The sequence below is a fragment of the Tamandua tetradactyla genome, chromosome 8 (genome assembly GCF_023851605.1).
Source record: "Tamandua tetradactyla isolate mTamTet1 chromosome 8, mTamTet1.pri, whole genome shotgun sequence".
Classification (NCBI taxonomy): domain Eukaryota; kingdom Metazoa; phylum Chordata; class Mammalia; order Pilosa; family Myrmecophagidae; genus Tamandua; species Tamandua tetradactyla.
The window spans coordinates 119,098,878-119,108,920 of NC_135334.1; positions in this window are offsets into that span (position 1 = coordinate 119,098,878).

The window sequence follows — 10,043 nt, forward strand, 5'->3', positions numbered from 1 at the left end:
TCTGGATTTACAAAACGTAAAAATGAAGATGGGGTGATTCATTGTATTAAAAATGCATTAGGGGAAATTAAATTTCAATTCCTTCCAAAGAACAATGAACATATCATTAGATTTCCATAAGCTCAATTAGCATACAATTTTGGAGGGGTCACCTGTGGAGGCCTGCTTGTGCAGGCCAAGAAGCTGCTGCTAATTTTCCAAGACTTCAGGGGATCGTTTCCAGTTAGCTTAATTCCTGAGATGGTTTGAATTCTGGGGTGTCTGTGCAGCCCTTGAGAGGACTAATGGAACTTTGCTGAAGGGGATTCCAGGCATTTCTACCTCAGTGGTCAAACTGGGGAGAGTAGAGCATGAAAGAATTGGAAGTCAGGGAGTCAACTGGCTCAGTCCAAAGAACCCATGGCAGAGCAGAAGTCTTAGTGAAAGCAACAATTTCGAGACCCAGGTTAACCTAGTATTGTGTAAATACACCTCCTAGTCTAAATGTGGAGTCTGGCACTATTGGGGCTAATGTCTGGTAAATTGTAAATTGCATCTTTTAGGTGTTATAATGCTAATTCCTGCTTTTCTCCCCAGGAATATGATTTTCTTTTCCTTACTATTTCAAATATTGGTTTCAACAATATACCTCTATGAGGTATATGCAATTTCCATTAGCAGAATAAAACTGTCAGTTTTTGTGCCTCTTCCTTTGTTTTGGGTAGTTATAACTTTTGTAATTTGTTTATGATTGGATGTGGTATAATTTGTCCTTCTGAAGACCTGAACATTTTCTTGTAATTTATTAGAACTTGTAGTCCAGCTTCTTTTTTGTTAGAAAGAAAATTGTTAGTATTCTGTTCTTGTCTGTCTGAACCAGTTATAATGATTCTATCAATGTATAATAAAGCAGTATCCTACTGTGGATTTGTGTTAGAAAATACATGTAAATCCTGTGTTAACAGGCTGAGCTATTACTATATCCATGTGGAAATCCAGTGAACATTTTCCTGCTTCCCATGAGAATGCTGTCACATGTTGATGGTGACTAGCCATAGTTATCACAAAAAACCTATCACTCAAGATCTACAGCTGGTATACCATATTCCTTTTCTTACTGTAATTTTATTAATTAGCATGCCAATATCTGATAGTGCTCTCTACCAGTTTAGGAGTAGCATTACTGAGATTTCTAAAATCTACAGTGACTCTATAAGATCCATTCAGTTTTTTAACTGGACAAATGGGATTATTATAAGTGAGATGACAGAAATTCTTATGCCTTCTTCCAGTAATACTTGTATCTTTTTAGTAATATCCTGGAATCCTCCTTTTAAATTTTATTGTGGGGGTATTAATTACTCTATTTAAGTCTGGTGACACTACAGAAGTCCATTTAGCCTTTGCGAATGGAACTGTTTTATATTCCTTATTTCTATTTACATGTGGAGGCATAACATCCATTCCCAATACATTTTCTAAATTAAGACCTGTAAGGTATTTGGCTTTCATGGGTTCCATTTCTCCTCTTATAATAAATCTATTAACCCAAGTTCCTGCACTGATTTTGCCTCCAAGATCTTCAGTATAACCTTTTTCATTATTTTCTTCATCTTTGTTAGTCAGGATTTTAATCATCGTGATCTTAGATTCAGTATCTACTAACATTAAATATTGTTCATATTTATAATTACACTTTGAAATGGCCATCTTCATGGGTGATTGTCTCCAGTTTTGACCAGAAGAAAGACTGTCAGTCCTTTTAGGGTGATAAGGTCTCTTTGTTTCTCCATCCTTTCTCTTGGTTTACCTTGCATTTAACTTCTTACTGCCCCCGTTATGCAAAGGTCCTTGGTGGTCTAAAGCTCTGACTGCCACTGCCATTGTCTCTAAATGGTGCTCTTATCTTCCCAAATTCCCTGTTCCCGCATTGAAGAGATTCCTCAAATTTGGTATCCCATTTTATATCTGCATTTCCCCTATTGGTAATTTTTTTTTAAATTCTGGATTGAATATGGGTGGTCTTATTGTTTTTTTTCAAATCTGAACAGTGTTCTGAATGCACAATTTTTATCTTGACTTAATTCTTTAGCACTTCTAATTGCACCAATTAATTTGACAATTGTATCAGTACCTGTGAAAATTATAAATAGAGCTGTTCTCTCATGACTTGGTACTGATCTCAGTATAATTTTCTTAATTTGGTCTGTTGGCTTCTGCTTCTAATAGACTATTAGTACAGCCATCACAAATCATAGTCAATGGCCCCAGTTTCACCAAAATATTTGTGGCAACCCCTGTAGAAGACTAAGTCCCTGTTTTGGCTGTTGTTAAATAACGATAAGGGCCACCTTAATTTCCAGGCCCTAGATATCCAACAAAACAGTGATCTTCCTATTTCTGGATATTCTTCTGCAGAACTTCTAAGTATTTGATTCAGTCTAGCATCATTAGCTATGCTTCCTAATTGCATTAATTTGCTGCCTGTTAGTGGCAAATTATATCCTCCTTTGGACCATAGATCTAAAAGCATGTGTTTCAGTTGTCTCTCCATTTTACAAGACTTCTGCCTCTATTTTACGATATCTTGGCTGGCAAATGCCCTTTGCTGTTACTACCATGGGATCATGATCACTGCTTGTTTTGGTGGTTTTAATGAGTCACAGGTCTTGCTACTGTCCCCCCAGGCTGTGTGGGTCACCTGGGCAGTCACCACCCCTGGGGCAATTCCGTCATGATCTGAGCAAATGGTTTGGGATTTGGGATCGGATGTTCAGGCACAATCCTCAAGGCCAGAATTCTCCTTTGATTCCATCCTTGTCTGTGTTGCACATTACTCCCAGCAATAAAGAAGATGTTTCACCCTTTCCAGGTCTTTTAATTAGAGGAGTCAACTCCTCTGGACACATACCATGCCCACATCTGGAGGGTCTCTCATCCTACGTTTTAGTTCTATGATGCCTCCATCGCCTCCAAAAGATCCTCCCTTTTAATCCATAGTATTCTTTTTTGTTGTTTCAAAAGACTTTTCCACATTTTGAGTTTTCTCTTATCTTTTTCTCAGTTTTCTTTTATGCAAGCACAAATGCTAATTAAAATAAGAACATACAAAATTCCAAAATAGATGGTGAGAATGTCTGGATAACAACTCTCGATAACGTGGATGGATTCAGATGTTATTCTTTTACGTGTGCTTTCACAGCGTACTCCTTATATTGGTGGATGCTCTAATAGCGTATATCTGAATTGGGACCAGTGGACCCTTCCACAGAATTTTTCTTTGCACTAGTGAGCACCTTTATGGCATCTGTCTATGACCTGTGATCAGTTTTCTCCCTTTGGTCTGGGGACTGACTAATTCTCACCTTCTATAAGTTTGTTCTCTGAATTTAGAATTTAAATGAAAATATTACAGTTGTAGTGCCCTAACAAGGGACTTTGCATTGGCATTGAGATCCTGGGGTTTCTCTGCCAACGGTCATGTAAATGAAACTGTTGTAACAAATAAAGAGCAGTTAAAACTGCAAAGTAAATTCATCACTTGAAAGCACATCCACAGAACTCCAGTTTGAATGTTCAATACAACTTATTTGCTGGTTGACCGATGTGCAATAATGAACACATTTAAAGGTGGAGGAACCAGAGTCTTGACCGTCCATCTGCCTGAAAGCTGAATGCAAGCAGGTTACACCTTTCACCATGGGTCTCAGAGCCGGGTCTGATGCAGTATTCAGTGGTGCTTCCAAAGCCAGTGGTGGGAGGTGCAGGTCTGGCGGCAGTGCATCAGTGAGAGCAGCGGCAGATACCAGAACAGCATGGGCCATGGATTTGGCAGTTACAGCCACCGGTGTCAGCCTGCCTCTACCTAATGCTCATGCTCGCTGAAGTGGCAGCTGCCCTGGATTTTATAGGAAGTGCCCTTCTGGGGGGAGGGAGTCGCTTTCATCATTCTCACATAAATAAGTGGTTATCACTTATTACAAAAACATGTTTTTCTCAATTTGCTTACATACTAATTGTGGTCAACATATTTACAGTGTTTTTTGTGGTTTTTTTGTTGTTGTTTTAGGATTCAATAACATTAATATCATCTTGGCATACAACACTTTACCAAGAGTATGACATTCTATGCCAAGGACACGTTTTATCTCAGGGTCAATATACTTTCTAGGGATGCATCCCAAGTCAGTTCATTTTGGGTTCTGGGATGCTGGAGGAGCTCATTCTCAAAGCCAGTTGAAGTGAAGAGATCTACATGCTTTCACAAATATGAAGAGGGACAAAAATGCTCTGTCATTTACTTCTTCATTAATCCTTGACAAAGTTACTTATATGCCCTAATCCTCAATTTTCTCATCTGCAACATGAGAATAAAACAAGAGAGAATAGATGTAATATGCCTGACATCTGGTAAGTTCTCAATACGTAGGCTATTATTACTTTCCATCTGAGGGTGTGGATTGCTACGTGATGTAACCCACCCATGCACCTCAACACTTAATAAATCATCCTGCATGCAAGTATCTTAGGTCATTGTTTTGTGTGCATGGGAATTGAGGGATGGGGCCCTATTCTCTGACTGGGTTGATGAGGGAAAGTGCATGCAAATGATAACGCCATAAGGAATCTGAACCAGCCTGGAGGAGAGGGGACCTTAGCCACACAAGGACCTTTATTTCCTCCCAAAAATTTTGCAGACAAGTGGGATGAGGGTATTGAGCTTTGCATCTGGCATGGAATGGCGACTTGAGCAATTTTAGCTAATTTCATGGAATTTGGATGCCAAGATGGCCTTTAGTTAATAATGGTAAAAGCTAACATTTATTAAAGTTTGTATGGACTGGACAGTGTGCCAAGCACTTGACAAGAATGATCTTCAAACTTGCAACAAATCTATGAGGAAAGAACCATCATTATCACCATTTTACAAATGAGAAAAATGGGGTTCAGAAAGATTAAGATCTGGGCAAGTAGAGGGGTAAGAAGTCTAGATAAGAATTATCTGATTTCAAAGCTGTGTTACTAAATGTCCTTCTAAATGTCTTCCATTACAGCTTTTTGATGGAAATAGGACCCTTTCCTCCAATTTCCATGACCCTCTACCAGCTCTTGGCAGCCTTCTGTTGCCACAGATTTCAGTTGTTAAACTGAGGTCACGCCCCACACACAGGGCTGGCCCCTCCCTCCCCAGTTTATGTGGCCTGATCATTTAAATATTATGAAAAATTCTAAAAATTTACACAATTAGGGAGACTCATATAATAAATCTCTATATACCTAACACCCAAGTTTTACAATCATCAATTTCTAACCAACCCATCCCATCAGCATCCCCACCATTTTCTCCCTCTCCCACTGGATTATTGTGAAACAAATCCCAGGCATCCTATCAATGCATAAAGAAACATTTCAGAATGTAATTAAAGATAAGAACTCAAAAGAAAAACCTTAACTACAATGCCATTAGATCTATTAAAATTGTATCCCTAATATCAAATATCTAGTAAATGTTCAAATTTATCTGACTATCCTGTAGAATAATTCTACAAATATTCATTAAAATAAGTATTCACATAAGGTTTGAATAGTTGTCGTGTCCTTTAAGTCACTTCTTTTTTTTTTTTTGGCATGTGCAGGGTCCGGGAAATGAACCCAGGTCTTCCACATGACAGACAAGAATTCTACCACTGAGCTACCCTTGCACTGCCCCTCAAGTCACTTTTAACCTATATTTTTCCTCCTTTTTTTTCTTTATCTTGCTTAAAATAGGTTGTAGATGCTGTAGACTGTTCCATTGCATGAATGCATCCCTGTGGGGTCATTTAACATGTCTCTTTCTCATTTGCACTTTTTGCAAAGGGATAGCTGGATCTATCTGAGGGTCTTGATCAGGTTCAGAGTTGACCCTTCATCAAGAATGTCTCACAGATTCTGTGCACGTCCATCAGGAGACACATAATTTAGGTTGCTGTCCTTGGTGTAATTTTAGGAGCCATTGATGATCATTACCTATATCCATCATTTTATCTGAGATTTACAACTATTCTACAATTTCTTCTCATTTATTAACTAGATTGCTTCAATAAGTAAAAATCACTATTTAATGCTATTTGATTACCTTTAGGTATAGCTCCCAAAGGAACCCGAGAATACATGCCTGGGTCTTTTCCCTTATTTAATAGTTTTCAAAATAATGTCTTGATTCCTAGAATCCTCCAAAAATGATTAATGAGCTTCTCACTTATAGTATAATTATGACAGATTTTACTTTATTTTATTTGAGCAGTCTGTTTCTGTTATTCTTATTAATGCTTCAAATTGTCCAAAATTTGGGAAGCAGTAGCCTCTTCAGGTAGGCTTCTGAGCACTTCAGATGCAACTCTAGAAATCCATGATGGTTTTCTTTTTTTCTGTGTGAAAAGATAGATTTTATCATCTTTTGGAATTATTCTGCATATATGGCATGCTCATTTCTTTGAAAATCTGGGAAACTTAAAAAAAATAGAAAATGAAAATTAAAATAATCCCTAAATTTAATTCTCAGGGATAAATCATAGTTGTTATTTTTTAAAATTATTTTAATATATACATTTATATATTATACAATATTTTTTAAAAATATTTTTTACCATCTCTTATTAACAGATTTATGTATGGTAGTGGAAATGACCTAAAAGTACAATAATAGGGTATCTTTTGAAAATATTTTGGTATATTTATTTAGCAGAATATAATGCAGCCATTAGATATAATATTTTAGCAAACAAAATAAGATGTGAATATGCCAATGACAGTATAGAGAAAAATAAACAACTCGATTAATATTGATAAATTATGCTCCAGTAAAATAATCAATGATAACTATGTCTATTTCCTTGAATATGCACTAGAAATAAATATTATCATTTTAAAATTGAAGTTTGGGTTTACCAGTGGTTTTAATTTCCCTAATGTTAAAACAAACACCATAATGGGTTGACTTAACAAAAAGAATCAATTGGCTCACATTTTTGAGGCTACATAAGTCCAAAATCAAGGTTATCGGCAAGATGATGCTATTATTCAGAAAACTGTAGTGCTCTGGGATTGGCCGCTAGTGACCCTCAGCCCTTGGCTTTTCTGTCACATGGTAATGCATATGGCAGCACCTTCTCCTTTCTAGTTTTGGGATCCGTTGACTTCTGGCTTCTGGCTGCTCCCTGTGGCTTCTCCTCCATGTTCAATTTCCTTTGCTTATAAGACATCAGCCATATTGGATTAAGACCCACCCTCATTCAGTTTGGACACATCTTAACTAGCTACAACTTCAAAGGTCCTATTTATATATGGGTTCACACCCACAGAACCAGGGCTTGGACATGAACATGAGTTTTGAGGGGAACATGATTCATTCCCCCCCACACTGAGTTTCATTTTAAAGTATCATTTGGACTTTTGCATCTCTCTTTGGGGGCCAATATTACAATCAACTTAGTTTTATATTCCAGAGGACATCCCTTCCTTCTCTGACCAATTACTACAACGTATCATTTCTTATATGATACAGTGTATCTTGCAGCTTTTGGCTTCAGGTTCAGTGTTGTTTCCCCCATACTATGTGACCATCTTCAAAACTTTTCTTGACCCTACTTAATTTTTAAGCAATAAAGCATAACCATGCCAGAGTTCCTAATACCTACTTCCAGCTGGTCTTAGAAGCACATTCTGCTGCTTCATTTTTCCTCCTTTTTTTAATGTGAGGAGTCGGGCAAACAGAGTAATTTCAAATAAAGACACAGGGGCCAAGATCAGATTCAGAATATGTGCCAGAAAGATAGTAACTAATACAGGATATGGTTTTAGATTCTGTTATAATAAACAGTGAATAAACAGTCTCTTACAGTGAAGGAACTGTAGGATGAGCCAAGCAATAATATTAAACTTGAATGCACAGGCATCTGAATCTGAGTTCTCAGTCTGTGTCCACACTAGAACAAATTAAATGAGGATGATAAATGTAAATTTCATTTTCTACTCTACACCCCCAGAGTCCATTCATCAACCTGAAATTCAAGTCTTCAAGGCAGAATTTTGTGAAAGCCTAGAGGGGAATCATTTCTTTTCCCCCACAACGCATAAGAGAGGATGAATAATTGCTGATAGGATGAAAGAGCATCCCTTCAAGAAGATAAGAAACGTATTTCCAAATTTTTATATATTTCCATTATAAGAAGACAAGGCTTAAGCACCACCTTCTGCTCTCTGATTGGTGGATTCGAGATGGAAATTCAAGCTTGGTTTGAGAAGACCAATCATCACAATCCTCACAGCTGTCCCCAGTGAAATCGGCTTGTTGGAGTAATCCAGGCAACTGATTTTTTTTTTCCTTTCCACAAACTGTTCCCCAGGCACAAGGCAATCTAACCTCTGACCCCAGAGTGGTAAGATCCACTCCCTTTGGAGTCATGCAGGCTCAGTTTTTTCTTATTAGCTAGATTATCCTGGCCAACGTATGTACTATATGCTTCAATTTCATCATCTATAGTAGTTCCTATTTCACAATATTTTTGATTATTAAATAATCTTAGTTATAGTTATTAATGAAAAGGAGAGAGTAAAATATATTCAGGACTTCAGGCTGGGTTTGGAGAGTTGTTTTTCCATTGTGCTTGCTTTTTTGTTTGTTTGTTTGTTTTATGGGTGAGAATAGCCTGGTCACATATTCCTATTATAGAATAGGAATGAGTTATTATACCAAGCCTTTACTAAAAGTTCCAGTGTGACTAATGTTTGATTCTGTGACACAGAAGGGAGTTGCTAGATCCCTTGTTGCAACATCATAAAATCTAAGACATAAAGATTAGACAACTGAGATCCAAAATATAATTGACCTTATATCCTCAACATTATTCCTGCTTTCTAATGCTCCAACATCCCTCTTCCACTCTACCCCATGTTCCTGTATCATCTCATCAAATTGGTACTATGCTTAAAAAATTTCAACTCCTATGGAAGTTGGAAGCATTTAAAATATTTGCCTATATATTTTTACAATTTTTTTAAAATTGGCTCATTATTTTCATTCTTCTCCTTTCAGCTTTTCTACCTCGAATGAATTCCACTTACTACACATCATTAGGCTCTGGGAGAAGAAAGTGACCATACCCCAAACATACTCTACTGATAATGGAGTCAAGGTCATTAAGCAAGAAAGAAAAAAGATTATTGTTATCAAATTGAAGAAAAAAACAAGGATGTGTCTTGCAATGTACTTTTTCAGGGTATTGTGTGTGTGTGTGTGTGTGTGTGTGTGTATCTGTCTTACTTTTCAGGGAAAAAGAAAAGAAAAATATTGAAGGGTGAACTGTACATTTCCTATTATTTTTCCTATTAAATTTCAGTAAGATATAAAAAAAAATCTGTCAGATATCAACAAAATGTTAGCAAACTAAACCTAGGAATACACTGAAAAGTTAATGACCAAGTGGGATTTATACTAAGAATGCAAGGTTGGTTCAACATCTTAAAAATCAATTAGAAAAAGTACATTACATGGTCATCTCAGTAAATGTAGAAAAAATATTTGACAAAATCTGATACTCCTTTATCAGTAAACACTTAACAAACTAGAAATAGAAGAGAATGTCTATTGATAAAGGACATCTATGAAAACCCACAGCTAGCATCAAATTAATGATAAAACATTGCTTTCCCTTAAGATCAGGAACTAGGCAAGGATATCTGCTCTCACCATATCTATTCAACATCATTCTGGAGGTTCTAACCAGAACAATTAGGCAAGGAGATGAAATAAAAGGCATTTAGATTGGAAAGAAAGCAGTACAACTATTTATATTTGCAGATGCAATAATTTGTATACAGAAAATCCAAAGAAATCCACTAAAAACAATAAAATACATAAGAATAAATCTAACAAAAGAAGTGCAAAATTTAACCCAAAACTATAAAACATTGTGGAAAGAAAGAAGACCTAAGTAAATGGAAAGAAATCTTCTATAAAACTGAGAATTTTATATTGTCAAGATGGCAATATTCTCCAAACAGATTCATAGATCCAACAAAAT